The sequence below is a fragment of the Camelus ferus genome, chromosome 19 (genome assembly GCF_009834535.1).
Source record: "Camelus ferus isolate YT-003-E chromosome 19, BCGSAC_Cfer_1.0, whole genome shotgun sequence".
NCBI classification, from domain to species: Eukaryota; Metazoa; Chordata; class Mammalia; order Artiodactyla; family Camelidae; genus Camelus; species Camelus ferus.
In genome coordinates, this window is record NC_045714.1 from 29115341 (window position 1) to 29140493 (window position 25153).

At 44.7% G+C, this 25153-nt stretch overlaps 1 protein-coding gene across 5 annotated transcripts in view; it reads right to left on the reverse strand.

Annotated features, from left to right (window-relative positions):
• The window catches only part of PLCB4 (phospholipase C beta 4), a 384413-nt gene that overhangs the window by 271926 nt on the left and 87334 nt on the right, over positions 1–25153 (reverse strand). The window contains exon 1 of one of the 5 annotated variants that reach the window (XM_032461839.1): positions 23283–23595. The exons of the other annotated variants lie outside the window; for them this stretch is intronic. The gene's annotated coding sequence lies outside the window, so the exon portion shown is untranslated. Of the gene's footprint in view, positions 1–23282; positions 23596–25153 lie in introns of those variants that run through there. 5 annotated transcript variants of the gene reach the window in all.

A 25153-nucleotide genomic window follows, 5' to 3' on the forward strand; every position in this document is an offset into this window, starting at 1 on the left:
ACACTTAGGTCAAGTATCGACTCAAATGTCACCTCTTCAGAAAGGCCCCCTCTACGAATCCATCCAAAATGGCAGCCTCAAAATCTGTCACTCTTCACCCCCTCGCCCTCAGCACCTGCTCAATTCACACCCACCCTCAGCTTTATGCTGCAAGTGCCTGTGATTCTTTGCTGAAAAGCTTTCTCCGGCCCAAAGTCTGTGTTCACCCTTGCACAGGGTGGGACAACCAAAAATGCCCCAGGGCAGCCCTCAGCCAAAGGCAGATGAGAGTTAGGGGGTAAATAGCCACGTCCTTCCCTGGGACACTTCTGCAGGCTGCTCTACACTTCTTTCAGAGGCCCCCACGGGGCCTGCACCCCGGATGCCCACAGCAGCAACCTCCTTGATAACACACCCTTTCCTGGCTCCCTTCATTGATTTGTCTCACTTCTCTCCTCTCCTGCCAGTATTTCCTGGGACCGCCTCCCCCACAAATCAATCCCACTCAAATATTTTGTCACAGAATCGGCTTTAGAGGGAACTCAAATTAAGATCGCACCCATCCCCTCCTCCCAGCACAATGACCAGCAGATTGCAGGTGCTTAAAAAATATTTGTTGAATCAATCAGTCAACTGATCAATCACCATAGTTAACCTTGACTTTGGCAGGGCTGCTGCTCAGGAAGCATTTTATGTCTCATCTGTTTTACACACAAACAGGGGGAGCCCTTGTTTTAGCTGGAAGAACACAGGCTCTGAGAGGGGCCTGGGATGCACAAAGCTTCCTTCCGAGCAACAGTGCTACTAATGACAGCTACTCCTTTGCTGGCATCCCAGCAACAGCCCTCTAGCTGGAAATATGTTCCTCAGAAATATACATGCACCCCAGTGTTCACAGCAGCACTATTTACAATAGCCAAGACATGGAGGCAACCTAAATGTCCATCAACAGATGACTGGATAAAGAAGATGTGGTATATTTATACAATGGAATACTATTCAGCCATAAAAAAGAGTAAAATAATGCCATTTGCAGCAACATGGGTGGACCTGGAAATCCAATTCTAAGTGAGGTAAGCCAGAAAGAGAAAGAAACATACCACATAATATAACTTGTATGTGGAATCTAAAAAAAAGAACAGATGAACTTATTTACAAAACAGAAACAGACAGACATAGAAAACAAACTTATGGTTACTAAAGAGGAAAGGGGGTGGAGGGATAAGTTGGGAGTTTGGGATTTGCAAATACTAGTTACTACACATAAAACAGATAAACAACAAGGCCCTACTGTATAGCAGAGGGAACTATAGTCAATAACTTGTAATAGCCTATAATGAAAAAGGATATGAAAAGAAATATATATATATACACATACACACACATATACAACTGAATCACTATGCTATAGACCAGAAATTAACACAACACTATAAACTGACTATAATTCAATTTTTTAAAAAAGTCACCCTCAAATGCTTTCCTCATACTTCAGTGGCTTCCCCTGGAAGCTCTGAAGCCAAGAACTGGGGCCAGTTCTTAGGATCAGGAACAGCCTCTATCATTTGCAGGCCAGAGGAATCTCCCACAGCAAAAGGAAGGCATCGGTCCCCTTTTTGTTAAAGTTTTCAAGACAGTGACAGCAGAACATTAAACCAAACACAGAGCCCTTCTGAGTCCAGAGCCCTGCATAACTGCACAGGTCACACGCCATTAAGCTGGTCCTGCCAAGAACTCAACAAGAATAAACTGTCAGGGACCCCCTAAGACAGCTCCCTTGGCACTGATTATTCTCAGAGAAAAGAGAAACAGCAGTGCTCTGTTTTATTTTAGGTTAAGCCACCACAAGACTATACAACTTGTAACAGCAGAGAGGTCCGTGGACAGGTCTTCAGAGCAATTCGGCGCACGTCACCCCCAGACTTCCCAAACGCCCATGGAAATCAATCATGGCACACATCTCCCCGCTGCCAGCTCAACAGTTCCAACTGCTGACAACTCCGGGGCTGCAATTACTCTGTTGAGTCCCACAGTTTAAACACACAATTACATAACTGAAAGAGACAGAGAACCTGCTTTTAGGTGCCAGAGGATGCAAAAGGTCTCAGGATCTATTTCAGGAAAGAAATCCATTCGGATTCATGGCTCAGGGCTCTGGTGGGGGCACAGACAGCCAAGAGGTCAGAAGGGTTTGGCAGGAAAATAAGACGGGAACAAAACGGTCTGCTGGTTTCCCACCTAAGCTTCAGGGACATGTATATTTGAGGGCACGTGCAGATCAAGGTGATGCCAAGACAGCCATACTACAGCAGACCCGTAGAAGTCAGTGCCTGAGATGTTTAACACGTTTCAGGGGGAGGGAAGCAGTCGGGTGATGGGTACCGTAGACCCCTAATGGAAGAACCCAGGATGTGCTTCCCAAAAAATCTGACCACAGAACCTCTGAGTGGCCAGGCATCTGGCAAAAGGCCAGGTCAGGCTGAATCAGAGAAACGGCGACTTGGAGTGTTTACAACCCAATTAACCACAAACCCTACTTTTGGATCTGCCAGGTGCTTAGTTTTACTACGCAGAATCCTTTCTAAGGTTTCCGTTTGTTTTCAAGCCTGCTAACGAAATGTAAAAGAAATGACTGTCTGCGTTTGAAATGTTAGCATTTAGCAGAATTTCAATTCGTGAAAAATTACTCGGCTGAACTAATGTCTGGAGGGTGGAAGGTACTGTACCTGACCTCAGGGTGGGGACCTCGGGAACCATCCAAAATCAACTCTGAAGTACATCAAAGAGCAGGGGGTTGGTTATTAGCCAGATACTTCTGGCTTGAAACCCTGGTTCTGTCCGGATGGGATGTGTGACTTGGGGCATTCACTAACCTCCACATGGCTCAGTGTGCTTTTATGCTACAGGAGAGAACAGCCCCTCTCAGGGGTGCTGTGAGGGAGAAATCAGAAGATGGTCAACGTTCCCAAATGCGGTACATGCAAACCAAACTCGACGTCCCCCAGAAACCTGCGTCTCAGCTGCAGGCTCTGTACTCAGGCGCGTGTCTGTGTGGCTGTTTTTGATTTTTCTTCAACACCCGACACCCAGTCTGTCACAAATCCTCATGGCTTGTCATTCAAAATATCCCAAATCTGACCACTCCTCACCAGTCCCAGCCCACCCCAGTCAGGTTCCAGGTACTCTCACCTCCCACCTGGACGTCTGCCCGTTTCCTCTCTGCCTGGCTTCCTGTTTCAGAGGAGTCTTGTAAAACGGAAGACCCACTCTGAGTAACAAAGTCCTTCCTTTGGTCTAAAGCAGTGGTTCTCCACCTGGTGCGACTGCGCACCTCTGCGGACATCTGGCAACATAGGGAGACATTGTTAGTCGGCACAGCCTGGAGGGGGTGGGGAATGGTACTGACATCTAGAGAGTAGAGTCCCAGGATGCTGTTAAACATCCTACAACCCACAGGACAGCCCCCCGCCCCCGCAATGAAGAATTACCCAGCCCAAAATGTCAGCAGTGCAGAATGGAGAAATCCTTGTTGAAAAGATCAAAGTGTCTGTGAGTCTGTTTCTGTTTTGTAAATAAGTTCGCCTTGGTCATTTTTTTAGGTTCCACATATAAGTGATAGCATACGGTACTTTTCTCTCTCCTTCTGGCTTACCTCACTTAGTATGACAATCTGCAGATACTAATTGCTGTAGATAAAACAGACAAACAGCAAGGTCCTACTGTACGGCATAGGTAACTAGATTCAATACCTTGTAATAACCTATAATGAAAAAGAATATGAAAAGGAATATATATATGTACATGTATAAATGAATCACTATGCTGTACACCAGAAATTAATGCAACATTGTAAATCGACTGTACTTCAATTAAAAAAAAAAAAGACTGAAGTAGCTGGAAGCCCTCGACCTTGACCTCTGAGCTCATCGGGTCCTCTCCCCCACCCCCTGTACTGCGGACGGTGCCCTTGCTGTTTCTCACACTCAAAGAGCCCCTCCCACACAGAGCCATTGGTCCTCCTGCCTAGAACGTTCTTTCCTTAGGGCTCATTACTGCACCTCCTTCGGGCCTCCGCCCATCACCCAATTTTACATGGCAATCCCCCTCACTCCTGCCCCAGCATTCTCCATCCTCTCCGCTCCCCAGCCCTCAGCATCAGCTGGCACAATGCCATCTTAAGTGGTTTTTGTCTTCTTCCACCTTCTAGAAATGTACGTTCCACTTTTGCCTGGTTTATTTATACTTTGTGTCAGGCACAGAGCAGGCACCTAACAAATCTGGGCTGAAAATGAATGAGCGAACGTCTGATTATCACCTTGTAGAGGTGCCTGAGCTGTGGCTGGGAGAAAGCTTCTAGTCTGAATGAGCGTGAAGAAGTAAGTACTTTGATTTATTACCAAGGCCACACACATAACCTATTTTGTATCAAAACAGAGAGAGCTAAGAGAATAAGCCCCAAGTGGACTCCATAAAAACACCACGAAAAATGCAGGGGAGAGTAAGAGGAGCTCTGCCACCCACGCCTGAAGCTTCTTTAATCACAATTCGTACACGCGACAGGGTGAACTACGACTGATGTTTCTTTGTGGTAACTATAGTTGCCCGAACTAAAAAATCAGTGTGGGTTGTTGGGAAAATGAAGATATAAAGGGAAAGAAATATTTAAAAATCAGGACAGTTCTAGAAACTCCAAACTAAACAATGTTTTTATTTCCAGAGTCCCTGGAAACAGAGTAGGAGCTTGGTGAGTGAGTTTTCCCACTCCCAGAAGACCTTCCGTGCTCCGATTAAATGCTTCCGGAGCCAGTTCACAGCTGTGTATCACACACGGAATCAGCCAGAACAATCAAGGGCTCACAGCCTGTCAGAGAGCGGTGTCGCTGAAACGAAGGGCAGCCCACGGTGGCAACAGGAGGTACACTAGTGTCAGGCGGAACCCAGAGGTGTAACTGGGGTCCTCAGTAGACGGGGGGCGGGGAAGGTCCGGAGCAGGAGGTGGTCCTGATGTTTCCCGGAAAGCCGGCATGGGGAGGGCACGGCTGTGGTTGGAGACGGCAAGTCTTCCCATTTGGCTGGAACAAAGGTCACCTGTAAAGAGGGGCAGGAAGCAAGTAACAGGGTGGCAGAGGCCAGAGCACAGAGTACTGAGTGGGGCATCGGGCTCAGGTTCGGCCCGAATGGACAGGCAGATGACACCCAAAGCCCAGGGGCAGCCCCGGCAGTTCTATACCCGGCTCTCGCTGTGCCTTCCCAGGGGGCAGCAAGGCTGGATGGGAGGGAACTGACCCAGATAAGCAGGTTGGGGAGAGATGCTTATGATAAGTAAGTCCTTCTAGCTGGATCCAGAGGGAACCCGGCAGAGAGAGGAGAGCCAGGGTCTGTGCCAGGGAGCCTGGACCAGCCCACGGGAAGCAGGCTGCTGAACCCCGGAGTTTTCCCACACCCAGAAGACACAAAACTGACCAGTCAGGACGGCAGGAAAAGGGACTCAGTGGACGCCACGGCCCCAGGAACTATTCAAGGCCATTTCATAAATTTACAATGCCCAACATTTTTATTTGGTTTATCAGCTTTTCAGAGATGTGGAATTCAACGTACGAGATTATTTTCCATGTAAGAGTGGCCCTTTTCTGAAAAGAGCTCCACCCCAATCACAAATCTCTAAGAATCACATGGAAGTTTCTAGACTGTGTTGGCAGACGCTAATCTGTCATTACCAGAACAGAACAATCAGAATGGGTTTATCCCAATTACCTTTTTTTTTTTAATTTTCTTTGGCTTCATCTCAACAGTAGATACGTGAAATAGGAAGTCTGCAATCAATGCAACACAAAAAGGTTCTAGAGTTTGTGAAATCTGATTTTTTAAAAGAGGCCCCTGTGGTCCGAGGACAATCAGGGTCCAGGCATCACCCTTGTGCAGGCGTGCATTTATTTGACAGATATTTACTGAACTCTGCTCTGCATCAGGCGCTATGCTGAGTACCTGGAACACAGCAAGAAACAAACAGAACGCCACCATCACAACACATACCTTCTAGGGAGGGGAGGGAGGGAAGTACCAGCCCAAATAAATACTTAGAGAGCATTATGAGCTGAAAGGTGGTAAGGGCTACGATAAAAGAAAAAAGGAGACAACAGGGTAGGGGTTCATAAGAAAGGAAGATTTATAATTAAACAAAGACTTGAGGGAAGTGAGGGGATCGCCCAGGTACACGAGTAGAGAAGGGGGAGCATGACTGAGAGGAAACAGCCCAGGCTGGGACCTCAGGGGACAGCATCCTGTGTGTTCACGTAGCAGCTGAGCAGGGAGCAGGCAGACAGGAGGTAATGGAGGTGATAAGGAATCAGGTCGTGTTAGGCCTGGGAGGCCACAGCCAAGACTCTGGCTTGTTTTCGGTGTGAGATGTGAGCCCACCAGAGGATCCTGGGCAGGGATGAGCAGTCTGACTTCTACTCAGCAGATCACTCTGGCTCCTGAGTGAAGAGCAGACGATGCTGCGGGGACAAGCTTGGAAGAAGGAGACAAGTAGTCCAGGCAAAGGATAATGTGGCCCAGACCAGAGTGTCAGCACCCAAAGTAATGAATGGAAGGGGGCTGCGATCTGCAGGCAGAGCAGACAGGACTGACCAACATACCACGTGTGGGTGTGAGAAAGAAGGGAGTCCAGGGTGATTCTAAGAACAGGACTAAACAGGATGCTCTCACTAAATTTCAGTGCAAACACTCAAAAAATGTCCAGGAAAGGTTATCCTTCAATCAAACAGTAGGTTTCAATTTAACACCTGCTGTTTAACAGGAAGTCTGGCCCCAGAGAAGCAAAGTATATACATGGTTAGCAAGTTTCACCTCCATTGTTCCAGCAGCCAGGCAATCATTACATAAACGAACACGTGTGAACATCAAGATCTGCTTTTTCTAATAAAAACAGAGCCTAGAGGTACGTCCCATGTATATAACAACTCATAAAAGTACTTTACAGCCCATAAATCAGTCCATAGTGGCAATGTTTTATTTCTTTAAAAGTCAACCAGTTGCCTAAAAATGTTGTATCCGAATCCTAGAAATCAGGGGGATTGTTTTTGGGGTCTTTTTGTTGCTGTTGTTGCGGGAGGAGGATGCCAGATCACAGCCCTCAAATGGTTTGTTTTTTTTTTTGATACTAATTTAAATTTCAAAACACAAAATAAAATCCATGGTCACAGTGATGCTATTGATCTGAATCATACTTAGAACTAAATAAACTACGGATGGCTTCCCAAAGATAGCACATTCGATGACTCATGACATGGTATCCACCCCGCCGGGAGCATTTCACCTAGAACTTCAAAGGAAGTGCTTTCTAAGGTGAAGAAGAGAAGCACACACACACAAAAAAGACACCCTGAGCTCATTCTGAGCCACACAAAGCAACCGACGCAAATGAAATCAGAAAAGCGAAACTGAAATAAAGCCAAGAAAGAATATACAGCACGTTGATCTCGTTCCCATTGTCCTCCGTCGCCACAATAGCAAGTGATCGTCTTTGACCAAGGGTCACCTTCAGAATCGCTGTAGAAAGTGCTGGGAGCTGGAGTCGCTGCGTGGAATTGGATGCCATCTACCTCCAGTGTCACTCCTTCTTGGAAGCGCCCATCTTGTAGGACATTCCAGTTGCTTTAGATGTTTTTAAATCAATTTTGCCTCTTTTAAAGGAAACCACTGGAAAACAAAATCAGAACTTGCAAAAATGAGAGAGCAGAGAGGAGAGTTCCTGCTGAAGCAGATTCCTGTTTATTAGTATATTTACGACAGAGTAATAGCTTCATAGATCAATCGACCAGTGTCTAGAGAAAAAGACCAAGGGTTTAAACATATTAGAATAAACCATATGAAGTTATTAATATTCAATCATTCGACCCACAAAAACATCAATTTCACATGGTTCAGGCTAAGAGGTATGAGTAATATATCAGTGTCCAATCTGAAGTTAAGATAATGCTTCTTAATAACACACACGAATACGGAAGTGAGATTCCATTTTCCCTAATTCAATTTGCATACAACTTTAAAGATCTGTATACAATATTTCCAAAAACCGTAAGAAGCACTTAAAACATTACCCATCACTCTCTAATTGCAATTACGAACAAGAGAACTTGAAAATAAAGAGAAATGATGAACTGTTTGTATATTCTGCAAGTTAAGCCCTCGTCAGTTGCACTGTTTGCAAATATTACAAATATCAAATCACTTGTATGTGGAATCTAAAAAGATGACACAAATGAACTTATTTGCAAAACAGAAACAGACTCACAGACACAGAAAACAAACTTACGGTTACCAAAGGCAAGGGGGGGAGGGATAAATTAGGAGTCTGGGATGAGCAGCAGATATAAACTATTATATACAGAATAGATAAACAGCAAGGCCCTACTGTACAGCACAGGGAACTATATTCAATAGCTTGTAATAACCTATAAAGAAAAAGTAAATATACATATATAAAAACTGAATTATATATATATATATATATATATATATATATATAAACTGTATCACTATGCTGTACACCAGACATTAACACAACACTGTAAATCAACTATACATCAATAAAAAATAAAAATAAAAAATAAAGATACATTAGATCACTCTGTTCTATATGTAGATCAGCATTCTTTTCTAAATACATCTCTCTAGCTTGATGGTCCCTTTGATACTGCTCTAAAACATAATTTTAAAAGTCTTCTCTCTTACCTGCGGTCAGAGAAAGAATGCCCACCACCCCTGAGACACCACAGCCCATGCTCCCTGCTCCGCCCAGTTTTATTTAAAACTGCCACTCCCATCTCATCCAGGAAGAGCCCCACATGCCCAGTTCATTATTTTATCCACCACAGCACTAACCGAAGGAGGGAGGGAACTGTGACCAAGGAAGATGGTTCCTGCCCCTGTGTCCTTGGAGGTGGGTTCATGGATGCAATCTGGGGTCACCCCAGTACACTCAGGGGCATCTGAGCCAGGGCACAGACAACAGCACTCATGTGCCTACAGGATGGATGAGTCCCGGCTCCACTGGGCTGTATGAGGCACCAGAACTGGAGAGCAGAGGAAACTCGGGAGACCACTTGTGTTTGGACAACACCCTCCAGGGTCAGGAGAGGGTCCAAAGCACATTCTGGCTGCCATTTAACAGACACACACAGACCCTTCCTGTGTTGCAAAGACATGTGGGGTCCTGAAGTCCCTGCTGAGTGAAAGCTTCAGGTCCCATTAAACATATTCATTCCTGTAAATATGATTTGAAATGAGCAATTACATGGGATGAAAACTGAGTGCTTGGTTTTTTTTACTTCTTCTTCTCATGTATTCCCCAAACTGTGCCCCCCTGACGATGCCTCGGAGCACAGACGGGACTCAGGGGAGACAGCTAAACAAGGAAAGCTACAAGGGTTGCTGGGCGGTACCCCGCAGGCCTGCAAGCTTTGTGCCCGCCCAGCCGCAAGGCTGAAGCCGCAAGAGCCCGGGGACAGCGACAGAGACGTCCGTGGTTTAATGGACAGGGGCTCTTACACGTCCGAAGTGAAAACAGCTCTGGAGCAACATCCCCCATGGACGGCAGGCAGGACAAGGCAGCAGGCTTCACTACCAGGGGAAGAGGGAGGTCACCAGTTACAGGGGGAGACGAGGTCGGGTTGGCTCACTGGTTACCAGGGAAACCAGCAGGGGGCCACCCCTGTCATCCCTCCCGTGGTACACAATGCCGGTGGAGACGTTCTGATCTAGACTAGAACAATCACTAGCTGGGGCCAGGGGCAGGTACACAGGCATCTAATGATGAGGTGCTATGCTTAGGAGAGAAGGTGCGTCAGGTGAGCAGGGTGCAGGTGAAGCAGGGGATGTACAGAGAGCAAGAGAACCGCCATCCTGATGGCCTGATCATACAAGGGTCAGTTCTGCACCGTCCAGCCGTGGAAGGGGCAGGGTTTTCAGCGCCAGGTGGCCAACCAGACCCGGACTGAAAACTGATAACCCCCTGTCCAGGAGCCTTTCTATCCCAGGCAACTGGGATGGTCACTCGCTGTGTAACGAGAGCTCATTTCCCCGCTTCTGATGAGCCAGCCCCATGCCTCTCCGTCTCCAGCTCTGCCAGAAGTTTCCTGTCACTCATTATTATAGCCACGCTGGTAAACGGCCCAAGTATGCACCCAATAAATACCACAGATGTGTCTCCTGGAATAACCACGAGTTGGGAGGCACAGCCCTGGGCTGGGCCCATGATGACTGGGCAGATTCCCACCGGCCTTCACTTTTAGACAAAAAAGGAAGCAGCCTTCCTTAGGTGCCTCGGCCGGAATTAACGGGGCACTTCCAGCCCAGCCAACTGCTAGGGGCTCCTTTACCTGTGGCAGTCCCAGAGGCAGGTGACGGATCCCGTAAGGATGAGAAGGAAGCCTTAACCCATCACTTCCCAGGAAGCGGGCGAAGCAAGAGCTAGCAGCCAGCTCCAAGCGCGGAGCCCAGAGCTGAGTGACTTTGAAAGACAAAGAAGAATCAAGTCTTCAGCAAGGTAGCTTTTATTGCTGTAAAACCACCTCAGTGAGCAATCACTCCATTTATACAGGCCAGGCTATGGGTCAGATGCCAGGGGTAAAGAACATCAAAACAGAAGAAGACCTGCCCCCATCCCTGCCCCCAGCTCTCAAGACTGTTCTTAAAATTGATTACTTATTCTGCCCTTCCTTCCCTCAAAGTTATTTCAGGAAGGGAGCCCAAGATCTGCAAGTAATTTCCAAATTTCACTAATTGATTTTAATCTTTAGCAAAAAAAAAAAAAATTTGATCAATGGGTACCCTTCTAGGATACTGTATTAGCATCATTCTAAGGGACTCTACAGACAATTATTTGTCTCATTTTGTTGTCCTAGTGAGGCTGTAATGGACTAAATGTATTCCCTAGAATCCATATGTTGAAATTCCAGTCCCCAAGGTGATGGTATTTGGAGCTAAGACCTTTGGGAGGTGATTAGGGTTTGATTAGGTCATGAGGGTGGGTACTCCATGATGGAGTTAGTGCCCTTACAAAGAGAAAGATACACAAGATTTCTGCCCCTCTCTAGGTGCAAGCACGGGGGAAAGGACACAGCCAGAAGAAGGCCGAGCGTCCTCACCAGACATCAGATCTGCTGGTCCCGGACTTCTCAGCCTCTAGGAAACACTTCTGATTGTTGGGCATTATCAAGACTTACTCTGAGATACACCTTGACTCGTGACCCACGTGGCAAGAGGAAACAGTGACGGTCACCCTGAGTCTTCCATGGCAGGCTCCCATGACACTGGCTGGCTGTTCACAGAAATTAAGTGGATCAGTGCCAGCCTTCCTTAAAAAGACAAACATCATGAGCACAATGCCAGCCACAGTGAACAAAGCCAAAGGCCCCTGAGAAAGGGCGGCTGTTTGGACATCTCTGATGGCCACACCTTGATCAGCTATTCAAAGTGCGGTCAAGGTCATCATTTCCAGAGAACTCTCCCCAGCCACAGAGTCAAGCCCAGCATCCATGCTCCGCAGCTTTGCCGCCTTCTTCACACGGGACTGCTCATCTCCAGGAGGCTCACCAGCGCACTTGGCAAGCCCGTGTCTGGATACCAAGTGCAAGAACATTTGTTCAGTTATTGCTCAAGTGCTGCCATAATTTTGTTAGAACCAAGCTTTCCAGGGTATGAGAGCAACGACGGATCCAGATGGACTCACATAACAAACTCCGTCTCAATGGAATAATTCTTAGAGCCACAGGCTTTTTTTCCTGCAGAATTTGCACTTGAAGTCCTTGCATGGGTGAGAATGAGTATGAGCGTGATCTCCAGCCACGGAATGAGCCAACAACACTACAGTGACGTGGACCTAGCCCTCAGGGCACCACTGACCACAGTCCAGCCCTCAGGTGAGCAAGTGTGCTCACCTTTGTGTTAAAGGCAGCCCTGATACAAGAAACCACACTTTCTCCCATCCCCATACAGAAGACGATATTCAGTGACAGCACCACTCATAATAAATCAAGCTTAGGCACCAGGTAGCCCTAAAGGACTGACTCCAGCATGCACGCCTCCCCTACAGCGATCCCACACATTCACTACCGAGCAGACTCCGCCCCCCTCCCCAGCTTGCAGAATTCAACAGTCGTACCAGGTGTATGATGGAAAAATTCTCCATCAAGCAGCTGATTCTGCTTGTGAGATTTAAATCTCAGAACAATAAGTGTTAGTGTTCATGAGAAGGATGCTTTCAACACCACCAGACTATTTTATGTAATAATCCCCAGGGATGCCAAGACACAGATTTTTACGATGATGAATGTCCGGCCCACGACACTGTTAGGACAATACACGCTTCTGCTCGGAAATGTCTGTTTCGCTTACACCTCAATGCAAAACGAGGGGCTTCAGCACAGAAATTCCAGGGCATACGCTGACTGATGTCTAATGGTGGGAATGTGACATTTCTCAACAAGGCAGTCCACACTCACGTTTTATAGTGAATTCTCTTTTCCTACGTTCACCGGTAATTCTTGCATGTGCTTCTCCAATTTTCCTTCATCCTCACCAGAGAAGAAACTGTATTGGGTAGTGGTGTGTTTTTGGTTTGGTTTGGTTTCTTCTCAGGCAAGTAACTTCAGAATTTTCAAGCTGAAGGGAACCTGAGATCATCTACCTCAACCCCCAACTTTGAGGAAGAGGATACCGACGGGCTCCTTCAAAACTACTTCCCGTCATTTGCTCCAGCAACCACGTACTCAAAGAGACTAAAGTGCCCGTGAGCCTGGCCCGCAAACCTTTGGCACGCCCAATTCAACAGCAAGAGGAGAAATTCTCGTCTCCTCCCTCAGTGAATAACCTGGGCAAACCTGCTCTACCCGATTTCTGTTGCTCCCACGACAAAAACCACAAACCTAGTGGCTTAAAACAACACAAATCCATTACCTGAAATTCTGTAGGTCAGACGTACAACCCAGGTCTCGCGGGCTAAAATCAAGGTGTCTGCAGGGCTGTGCTCCCGTCTGGAAGGTCTGGGGGCACAGCTGCTCCCTTGTCATTCCCGACTTGCAGAGACCATTCCCCTTCTTTGGCTCATGGCCTCCTTCCTCCACCTTCAAAGCCAGCAATGTGAGTCAGGTCCCAAGTTCCTTCCAAGCTTTGGATTTCTCAGGTCATTTCAACTAACATGCCAGCCCTCCCGCACACAGTCTCTCTCTCTCTCTCTCCCTCTCTCTTCCATGTTCTCTTTGACAGTAGTTCTCTACCTTCAAGAACTCAGATGATTAATACCTTGGGCCCACCCAGATTATCCAGGATAAGCCAGCCAGCTGAAGGTCCATTCTCTTAATCACATCTACAACCTCCTTTGCGTCTTGGAAGGTAACGTTTCCAAGCTCTAGAAATGCAGACTTGGACATCTTTAGGGAGCCTTTATTCTGCCTACCGCACCTGCCCAGGCTTCTGCCCCTCACCTCATTAAATGGCCCCACAATCCATCTGGTGACCAGGGCAGAAATCTGAGAGACCTGCCTGGATTAATCTCATCTACTTACCCTCCATGTCCAGTTAATAGCTAAATCCCATCGACTCCAAATCCTGACTGCCATACACTGCCTCCAGCTTCTTACACACTCAGCTACATCCAAGGCTGAGTCCTCCTCAGAAATTTTCACCTCCTTCCTTCTTCTGGAACCAGCCTTGATTTTTTTTTTTTTTCAATTCATTACACTGTTCTTATGAGGCCGTGTGCTTCAGGCCAGGTGTGCTCCAGCCCCAGTTCCAATGGATGAGTCTAGATGGCTCTCAGCTAGTCCTGGTAGCTCCATGCCCTTTGCCAGTCATTTCTCCACATGAGAGGAAACACAGCGTCCTTTATAAACACACTGAGCCACTGAATTAAGCGGCACAGGAGTCATTTTATCTTGAGATTTCTTGTGAGGTCACCTAAGTCAAAAGGAGTTGAGGGTTTCTATTACTTGCTTCAAAAACATCCTCTATGGTACGTTGCTTATTAAAATGACTGTCAAATTTTACTCACTGTTCCACTTGCTCCTGGTCTCCCACCACCTCCAACCTCTTTGCCTCAGTCTACACATCATCTACTTGGAAACAGAATAACTCTCCAAAGCCACCAATCTCAGGCATTCCTCTATTCAAAACCCTTTAGTGATGTCCCACTATCCATAACTGTGCTTCTCAAAAATCTGTGCTGACACCCCTCTGAAGAATCTAGGAAAACTATGGAGCCAAAAGTTAGTTTTAAGTTGATATCTTAATTTTTGTCATCATACATTCAAAAAAGTTATTAAAGATGTAATTCAGGGGGTGGGGGTAGAGTGTGTGCTTAGCATGGATGAGGTCATGGGTTCAATTCCCAGTACCCCCATTAAAAGTAAAAACTATTTTTAAAAAGACGTAATTCATGGTATGTTATAAATGTTAACACTTTAAGCAACACAAGTTATTCAGATAAATCCACAAGCATCTAAACAGCGTAGTGAGTTGGTACCCACGATCGTCCATTTAAAAATAATTAAGCCCTCTGTAATATTTACACTTTACCAGGCACTTCTTGTATTTCCATTCTACTTGTCCTGCAAAATTTTATCTTCATGAATATATTTTTTATGATTCAAGGCATTTTATTGATTGACCTATCATATACATCCCAACAAACAGCAAACTATGCATATAATTTAGAATTATTAATTTACTTTGAATTTAGCCCCCAAGGGTGAAACCACTTCTTCTGAGTTATACAACATTTACTAGTAAACAATTGGAAAAAAAACACATAAATACAATAAAAATTTGGTCAATGACTATAAAATATAAAAAGTGAAACTTGATTTAAAATGGATCTCTTGATAACATGGACAGGGCTGAAGAAAATTAACCCAGGCATCTACAGAGGGCTGTTCCTTCACGCTAAAATGGTAACAGTTTAGCATCCATTTGATGCCAAATTTTTCATATTTCTCTGCATAAGTTCTGATAAATCCATTTGGCCTAAATAAGTAAACAAGTGTGTAAGAGTTTTACCATGGCCACGTCACTCAGATCTCTGAACTCCTTTTGAGTTTTAGGCCATCAGACACAGCACCCACCACCAGCATTATTTTTAATTACCTGTCAACTGATGAGCCACAAAGGCCTTCCATTTTGCTACAAGCAAAATGTCCTTTGGTTTAGGCCTTGAAATGCTTTCACATCACAGGACAATGTCTCATATTAGGATTCTGGACATATGAGAGAATGTCTCCCTTAAAGGGAGAAGGGAGGGCCGATGCATTCCCAGGCACATAAATTTCGGGGAAGAGTACCTATAAAAATCAGAAACTGGAAACAGCTCTTCCCTTAAGAGTCTCTGAGCCGCGGCATGTCCCCCATCTGAATGTCTTCATTAATGCCCGGAGGTAGGTCTAAAAGCATTTCTAAATGGCTGACCTGTAGGATACAATGAGAATTTCCTGGCAGAAAACACACTGCCTTTCATGACTGGATGCAGGCTCATGTCCCAGTTCCCACCTTCATCCCTCGCCACCCGCTTCCCTCCGCCAGCTTGAGAAAACTGCATGCCGTATACTGGTTGCAAGTCTGCTTTCCAGAGCAACATGTGTCAAGAAGACTTCCTTCCTTTACTACACTCTGACCCCCAGCCCGCTGCTATTTTCGACACAAGAGATGAGTCACTGAAATTTATACCGACACCCAGCCCCCAGCTCAGTCCAGTCGCAGGGACTCTTGCTTGCCGTGTGACAGAAATTAACAGCTGCAATTTAACCGGCCACCATACCTGTAGGATAAAATTCTGTAGAATAAGCCACCAAACCATAAATTTCTTTACCACCCTCTAGGGAACAATTCCAGCATTTCACATATATAGAGAGATGAGGTTCCTCTGATTACTCTGCTCTCCTGGTTCCTCTTACGGACTGCTCTTACTGAAGCTTCCCTGATTGCCCCTTCCCCATCCTAAATACAGAATTAGTCACTCTCTTCCCTGACAGCACATCGCTTTTACTTCTATTGGCTATTTTTCCCATTCTGCTTGGTGTCATGATGATGACGCGTGAGTCTGGTCTCCGTGGTGGCCACATCCATTGGTTCCAACCTCACGTGATCCCTGAGTCCTGACCACCCCTCCTTGAAAAAAATCTCTCTTCCCTCAATGCCAGTCCATTCATCTCACTCCATGCATGATCTTTCCTCCTCATCTTCCTTCACATGCACCACCCCCCTGTCTACTGCTTATTCCAAAGGTTCTTACACTCTCGTGGTCCAAGAGCAGTGGTGTCAGGCTCGACCTCTGCTGACCCGCAAATCATATGACAGGTACCTTTTCCCAAGCTGGGAGGGAAAAGAAAATTTAAGGATGATTTCCTCATCTTAAAAATTTCTGTCATTTTTCTTAAAAGTTTGCCACTTAGCTGTGAATAATAGTCAGCAAATGACAAAAGGAAACAAATATGAAGGAAAAACATGGAATCAATCACATGTATGTAATTTAACAGTTTCGGGTCTATGTTCATCGGTTAGAATTTTACATTACATATAAGATCTAGTGTTTCACTAACAAAATTGGTGCTGTGCTTCTTTGTGACATAATGAAACACATCCGCATTTCCACGTGGGTGTGTACGTAGTATGGCAATTTCTTATGCAACCGAACACGCGTATGACCCAGCCATTCCATCCTTAGATATTTATTTACTCAAGAGAAACTCAAACCTGTCCACACAAAGACTTGTACACAAAACGTCAATAGCCCGAAACTGGAAAAATATACACGTCCATCAACAGGTGAATAGACTGTGATAAATCCACACCGCTGAGTAACACTAAGCAATTTAAAAACTACTTGTATATATAACAACATGGAGGAATCTCAAAAACATTATGCTAACAGAAAAAAAGCTGGACTTTTTTCATAAGAAATCCTAGAAAAAGCAAAGGAATCTAGAGAGAAAGCAGACCAGTGGTTGCCTGGGGCCAAGGGGATGGGAAGGGATGGACTTGAAAAAGGCTCAAACACCCTTTGAGGGTAACAGAAAGGTTCCACATCATGACTGTGGCAATGGTGACACTGCCAACACTCGATGAAATGAGTGATGGACACTAATAATGGAAGCATATTATTGTATGTAACTCATAGTTCAGTAAAGTTAATGTTTTTCAGTTCGCCCAACAGACTTCCCACCAAATTTGGAGACAGTGTTAAGGATGACCTGACTTGCCATGAATGCAGGCTTATGTGGTAGAGATGAAGTTTACTTGGAATGACTTTGTAGGGGCGAGAAGGGGGCAAGGGGTAGGATTTCCTCTTTCATACGGGGTCAGTCGGCGATTTGTTTTAGAGATTCCAGTGAGTTGAAACACTGACACTTACTGGCACCGCCATCATTGTACGGATGGGAAGCGGGCCCCCCTGAGACGGGGACAAGTTGGTGAGATCCTGGGATGAGATCTGTGTAGAGGTTGCTACCACTTGAGCTTTCAGCCTGTGGGCAGCCCCTTCAGCTAAGAACTGTTTCCTCCTGATGCCAAACCCCTGATGACTATTTCTGAGTTAGAATAAGGTGACTTGGGACGGCTAATTGAAACTGAAAAAATTCGGAGAATTTAGTTTTTTGGGAAGGGACATCCCTGGAGACTGGGGCTAGTGAACTGAACCTACTAAGAGAATAAGGCCAAGAAGAGAGAGCCCTTCTCCCTAGGCCTCTGGTGTGAACATAAAACATCCCAGTGGTTCTTAAACTTGACCGTGCATCAGAATCTCCTGGAAAGCTTGTCAGAACATAGATTTCTGGGATCCACATCCAAGGCTTCTAAAGCAGTAAGTCCAGAGCGGGCCCTGGTGTTGGCATTTCCAGCAAGTCCCCAGGTGATGCTGACACTACAGGCCTGGGGGCCACACTCGGAGGACCACTGCTGTATGCCCTGGTCCCCTGCATCCTGATACAGTTCTGAAACAGCCTTACCCATGAATTAAGTAAAAAGAAGCCTCATTTATTTCAGCAGCTACACGATCAGCACTAACAATAGTACGAAAGGTCAAAAGAAGAAATTTCATGATTCTTGGAATAGATGGACAAATTGTTCCTGCTTCAGAAACCTTTTCTGTATGGATGAGTTTTTCTCAATTCTTAGGTTCCTAAGTAGCTTCTGTATTTCTGACGTTAATTTTGCCACTCTCTTATCAGTAAAAGTGGATATTATACTATGTTCTGCTGGTAAATGGCAGTGTCACAGGTTCAAAATGTGCATCATTTTCTATTGTCAGATGAAAAAGGCAGAGATGTGAGAACTGTGAGGGCAGGATTAGGGGGCGAGGAGAAGAAATTAGATGAAAAGACGGTGAAACGGGGAAGAGAGACACAAATCACAATAGAATCAGAAACTGCCCAGCAGAAAAGAAAGAGGGTTTGAGAGATGAACAGTCAAGGGACCAAGGAGGGAAGAAATGGCTTGACGTGTGGGAAACTGATTCTAGAAATGTAAAGAAAACCATGAAGGAAAAAGGACTTGAAATATAAAATAATGCCAGGAAAACAAACCAAAACAAAACAAAACAAAAACAGAAGAAAGCCAGGAGAGAAGGAAGAGCTGTTTATTTTTTCAATTATTAAATATCACACTTAGAAAATAAGATTGACTAATATATAGTGACTTGTGAAGGCAGGGTGGGGTGGGATCAATTTTTTAAATATTCTCATCTTATTTGTTGGATAAATATTCAACTCCAGGTTAGTGGAAATCAGTTTTAGTTGTTCAACACTTTAGAGGTCACAGCCTGAAGGGGTGTGTGGATTTGAGGTGTAAGCAGTATAGTGTCCCCCTCCCCACCAAAGATGTCACATCCTAACTCCTGAAACCTGTGACTATGTTACCCTCCACGGCAAAAAAGGACTTTGCAGATGTGATTACGTTAAGGATCTTGAGATGGAGAGATGGGTGGGTCTCCCTAAGAATCACCAGGGCTCTTACAAAATAGAGGCAAACAAATATAATTAAAATACAAATAAACATACAAATAAAATAGGCAGCAGGGGGATCAAAGAAGGAGCTGTGACAATGGAACTAGAGGTCAAAGTGACGCAGCCATGAGCTACAAAATGCGGGCGACCTCCAGAAACCGGGCAAGAAAAAGAACAGATTGTCTCTAGAAGTCTCCAGAAAAATCACAGTTCCCCAGATTTCTGACCTCCAGATCCATGAGACGATAAACTTGTGTTGCTTTAAGCCACAAAGGTTAAGGCAATTTGTTACAGCAGCAACAGGAAACTTACACCAGGATCTTGGGGATGCTGAGTTGAACTGGAGAGCACTTGCCTCCTCTAATGCAAAGACTATGAGTCCGGGTTTTGTCAGATCTCCTAGTTTGTTAGGAGATGGCAGAAAATCTGTTTGCATAAAGTTAGCAACTTGTAGCACTGCGCAGGACAAGGTATGATCATATGATCACATCTTTGACTTTCTTGCTTGATATAAAAAAAAAAAAAAAAAAAACTGCTTCTTTGTGACCAAAGACATTTTTGCACATTCTTACTTTCTGGCTACACATCATTCTGAGAGCCTGGGGTTTCCAGCTAGTTGCCGTCTGATTAGTGGTGGTTGAACAGAGCTCTGTGTATCCTTATTAAGGTGGAGTCGAATCAATTAGCTGAGGGTGAAGTTGACACACACTGCTGCGTGCCACCATGGAATGTCTCAGGAATTAAGATTATCACGGGAGCAGAGCTCCCTGTTCCTGAAGAAGCAGCACGAACCAACGTATATTTCAGGCTCACTGATGAGATGAATACATCCTCAAATAAAATCTTCAGAGGAAACAGCTGGCCTGAAACAGGATTTTTCCCTCTATATCCAGAGAAACCAGGTGAATCAGCCCCAAGAGCCTCTTAGATCATGGTAACCTCCAAGTCCCTTGAGTCTCTCCATGATCTCACCAACTATCTTGTAAAATACTGTAAGAATCAACCAAGTCACTGGCAAGTAATCCGTGCCAAGAAAAAAAAAGAAAAACAGATATTCCAAGTTATTGGTATTAAAACTTTGATTTTGTCAGAAACAAGAACACTCTGAGTAGTCCAAACCAAATATTAACTTGCTAAGAAGTGTTCTACAACATGTATGTATGGCTTAGTATCAAAGTAACTCGCACAAAATAAAATTGATCAAAGTTTAGCTTCAAGAAATAAACTAATCACAAATCACCTATTTGTGATCAATGAGTCCTTGTCTGGGAAGATTCACAAAAGAACATAAGAGCTGAGAAGAGGCAAGAGGGAACCTTCTCAGGTGATGGTAATGTTCTATGTCCTGCCAGGGATTTTCCTGAGTGCATTCACTTGTCAAAAACTCAAATTACGCACAACTAAGGATGTGTGCATTCCACTGTATGCAAATCTCACATGAAACACTGTCAACAAATACTGAACTCTAGTTGATAATAAGAATGCTGAAACAGGCACACGGATGCCCGAGACTTATTTTTAAATGCATCAGAAATAAGATGGTGAGAGACAAAGGGATAGGTAGATGGACAGAGATGTGATGAAGTCAAAGGTTAACTGTGGAATCTAGTTGGTGAATATATAGTCGTTCACTGTAAAACTCTTTCCAATTACCACATGTGGGAAGTTTTCCTTGAAAAGGGGTTGGGGAAGAAAATATAATGGGGGTAAAATTACTGAAGTGTGTGGGGTATCAGTCTGCTGCCCCACTGCCCACTTCCTTCTCTTCAAGAGTTCATATGGTATTTAGGACCCTAGTAGGATATTTATGTTGAAAACTCAAAGCACAAATCTAGCAAGCTGAGACATAAAAGATTGTTTTTATTTTTTAAATCAACTGCCCAAGACTGGTTGATTACACTGGAAAATTGTGTGTTCCGTGAAAGGGAGAGAAGTAGCTCCCCACAGATAAAGTTTCTATATTTAAAGTCACACTGAGCTGCAGTGGGGTACCTGCGAGGCAGGTCGGGCAGAAGACGCTGTTAGAAGACTCAGGAGCAAGCCACAAATCAGACCCAACACACGTAAAAGGCTCCCGATGGGCAGATGGAGGGAGCTGATGGGGTCTGGGTGGTTGTGGTCACGCAAGCAAAGGCTGTCCACGATAATGAGCACCGAGAAGGACGGCTGCGGAGGCTGGTCAGAGATGACGATCCCGCACGTCCCTTCCAGAGAAAACAGCCGGTGACCGACACACTGTCAGTTCCACCATCTGTGAAGGGCCGGTGTCCACCGCTGGTCAGTTCACCTCCATCACATTCTGCCACCTGCAAGTGCATTGCTTGGTATTGACTAGACACTGTGCATTAAGTTATTTTTAACAGTCTGGAGGGGTTTGGTATTGGGTAGCTCCTTACGAGTCAGAGTGGCCCCTGCACCTGCCGCCTTGGCAGCTTCCCCGGGGAGCTTGTTAGAAATGCAGAATCTCAGGGCTCATCCCACACCTGCTGTGTTAGAATATGCTGTTTAACCAAATCACAGATGATTCACACACACACACGTTGAAGTGTAAAAAGCAGTGGCGTGAGCTTACAATGCGCCTGTAGATCGAGCCGCTGTAACCTAAGTCTTCCTAGGAACAGCTTTAACTTCAGACACAGAGGACAAGTGCCAGTAAACAGGTGAGCGATACGGTGCCTTGGCCCCCTGGTCTCCTGGAAGGACCTTCCCCTGACAACCACTTCCTCTCTGCGATGCTGCCCCCACCTGCAAAAAGGACCTGCCAGGAGTCCTCACGCCCGGAGAGTTTATCAAAATAAACACCTCGGAACCTGCTGCAAGCACTTTGGAAATTTCCACATTCTCCAAAGGGTCTAGAAATATTCCATAGATCTTTGGAGAGTGGATCACTCTGCATGGAATTGCTCTTTAAGGTAAAAAGGGTCTAAATGTTTTCTCCAACAAGGGGACGAGCAGGGGAGTTATCCGGCTATCGTGCCCATTGCGGCTGCAAGACAGCTGGGCAAATTCTTTCTCCCCCTTAAAAACAGCCACAAAATGTTGCATTTTATTCATGTATGCATCTGTCTAAAATAAGTGTATTTTAATGATCGGGTCTGGTTTAAAAACTGTTTTATGCTCAAATAGCTGTGGCTAGTCATGGCTCACACAAAACTAAAGGTTTTGCATTTTCTTTCATAATAACTTATGTCTAAAGATACCAATACATTCCTCACGGATAAAACAGTAACGCAGATACGAAAGATTTTTCTAAAGCCATCTGAAGTCAATTGCTCTGTACTTCCTGCGAGTTCTGTACATTAGCATCACTTCTTTGTAAATATGTGCAGCTACATGGAAAATGGTTTTTAAAAATATGATTACCAAACACAAAGCCCCAACTTTCTAAGTTACAGATTTCCACTCTTCCTTCAGGAAGGAATCTGACATATTGTCCAATCAACTTTCTGAGACAATGAATAAATAAGCACATTTCTAAGACAATAAGTACAAAGTGTATTTTTATTCTCACTTCTTATTTAGAAAGGGAGTTTTAAAAATAATCATTTCGTCTGTCTTCATACAGGTTTTTAAAAAGTGGCAATCGAAATGGAAGACATTGAAATACGTCCCATACTTTTACTACTAATTATGAAAAACAAAAGTGGATCCACTTTGGCAATAATTCATGCATGAGGGAAAAACGTTTAACACTCTCTGTACTCTGCGGATTGCATCTTACACAGGTATTCACAGAAAATATTTTCAGCAGACTGGTGAATTATTTATTTGCTAGACTATTTTTCACAGTGGTTTCACATTCAAAGCAAAATAAGGCAGAAGGTACCAAGATTTGTCATATACCCCATATAGGTGGTTAATTTTTTAAATATGCAAAATGCTACAGGTCAGACCACAAAAAAAAATCCTAGAAGTCAATCAAATCATACTAATAAAGGCCTTCTGGAAAAATCTATTTGAGTTCCAGGTAGGACTAAGGAAATTTTATTAAAAAAGAAAGACATTAAAATAAATCTGTATCTTACTAATGCCAAAAATTACCAGAAAACAATAGTGTCTAATACACTCTGTTGTCTTAATTTTGTCTTAGGTTTCTCCCTTATTAGAAAATCTACAGAAAAAAAAAAAAATCAGTGATGAATAAATACACAATCTTCATGAAAAGTGTGCGTGGTCTAAGGAATTTAAATTCAGAGAAGTTATTTTCTTTTCCACCACTGCAGAAACCTACCCCTGCTTACCTTTAGAGACCATAAAAATTAAACTGTGACACTTTCACATACAAAAGCAGTTTTCAGTATGCTCTCTTACCTGAAAAGCAGTGAGGAGGATTTAAACTTCACCCGGTCAGTAACAGGCTTCTGAGAGCATGCCCGGCGCAGGCTGAGAACTGCAGGGACAATCACAGTCTGGGATGAGCGTACTCTTTCCAGAAAGGGAGGAGGGGGCAAGAGACTCGGATGAAGAAGCCCCACGCAGCAGCCCGGGAATATAAGGATACTGGTCCTCCCTGCAGAGTTCCCACCCCTCGGCCACAGAGCGAGAGGCTGGGCAAACAGTGCCCACAGCCACAACAACATATTCAGACACAGTGGCCGAGAAAGACTCTTTTCACTATTCCAAGCAGAACGACAAATACAGCAAATGCTTTTGACAGGCATCTTGCCAAGTAACTGCCCGGGAATGGGTAAGAGGCCCCCACACAAAACCAAGAAGTGTCACCCCATCGGAGGTGCGGGTTTGCCAACAGGGAGGGTGAAACTGGCTGCCTTCACCTGAACTCATCCTTAAAACAAATCTGTGGTTTTTCTATAGTGAAGGCTACAAAAATTCAAGAGAGACGCCTAAAGGAACACCAAGCTATCCACATTCAGATGTAAGAACTTGTAAGCCACTGAGAATCTTTCCTTCAGCTTCCCTATTTTCAACTTTGCCACCTTCTGCCTATTTTCAACTCCTCTGTCATCAACCTTCAGGGTTCAAGAAAGGAAATAAAACTTTGTAAACTTTTAAGTGACAAGTAGTGCTGAGATAAAGGAAAAGAAGTAAGAACTAATATCTAAGACATTACCTGGAGATTATTTCCCTTGCACAGGTAATAAATGGTGAAGACTTTTGCCCTAGAAATACATCTCAAGAGGATTTCATTCTCCATCAAATTAAGATACTAACACACACACACACACACACACACACTTATACAAACCTGATATATCCATCCACAAGTGTTAACATGGCAATTACAAAATTCAGCTTTTCCCAAAAATATCCCAGACAATGTGAAATGTTTTACAAAATAAGTTTCCAGGGTGAAGTTTTAGGGTGTTCAATCACACTAATGCCAACAGAATCCTATGCTGCAGAATTTCTATTTTTAATATGCTCATACTTATCATCCATCTATTAAAAGAAATACCTTATACACTGTTTCCCAAATATTTAACCACGGGACCCTTCACCTGAGGGGCATCCAGAGGGAACTGTGTTTTGTGAGACAGATTTGGGACACGCTAATGACTTTAGATTCCACTTGCCAATTTTTAAGCAACAGACCTGACATTGCAATGTTTTCAAAGCACTTAGAAAAGCCATTAAAGTATGAGGCTTCCCATCTATCCCAAAGTGTACTAATCTCTCAGAAATTCCCATGTGATCAGTTTCCAGACTGCTCCGTATTAGTAAGTGGTAAACGTTAGGGAAGCATTAGGGATGGTTGCAGATTATAGGTGTATTTAATGGGCATCTCCTACATCCCTCCCGTTACGATGGAAACCGAGCGACAGCGTGGTACCTACCCTCAAGCACCTGCACATTTTGTTGGAGCCTCTGCAGCTGTGCTGGTGGGCATGGGGCTGTACCAGGCCACCCATCTGTGCTCCAAAGTTGAACGTCAGGCCTCGGAGATGAACGCTCAGCCAACGGGCACCCAAGCCGAAGTACCGATGCTGAGCCAGGATCAACCACCACCCAAACGCGATGCCAAATGCAGACACAGGTGCACATTTCAATCACTCAAGAGGAAGAAACTGAGTCACGTGCCTCCAGCAAACTACGTATAAAACCTGACTCCCCCTCCTCCAACCCCCCCACTCTCCTCACATCCCAGAGCCTCGCCTGCCCTGTGTATGCCCAGCAATCCCTGAACATCCTGACCTTCTCATTTAAGTGAAAAAGCAGGTTTT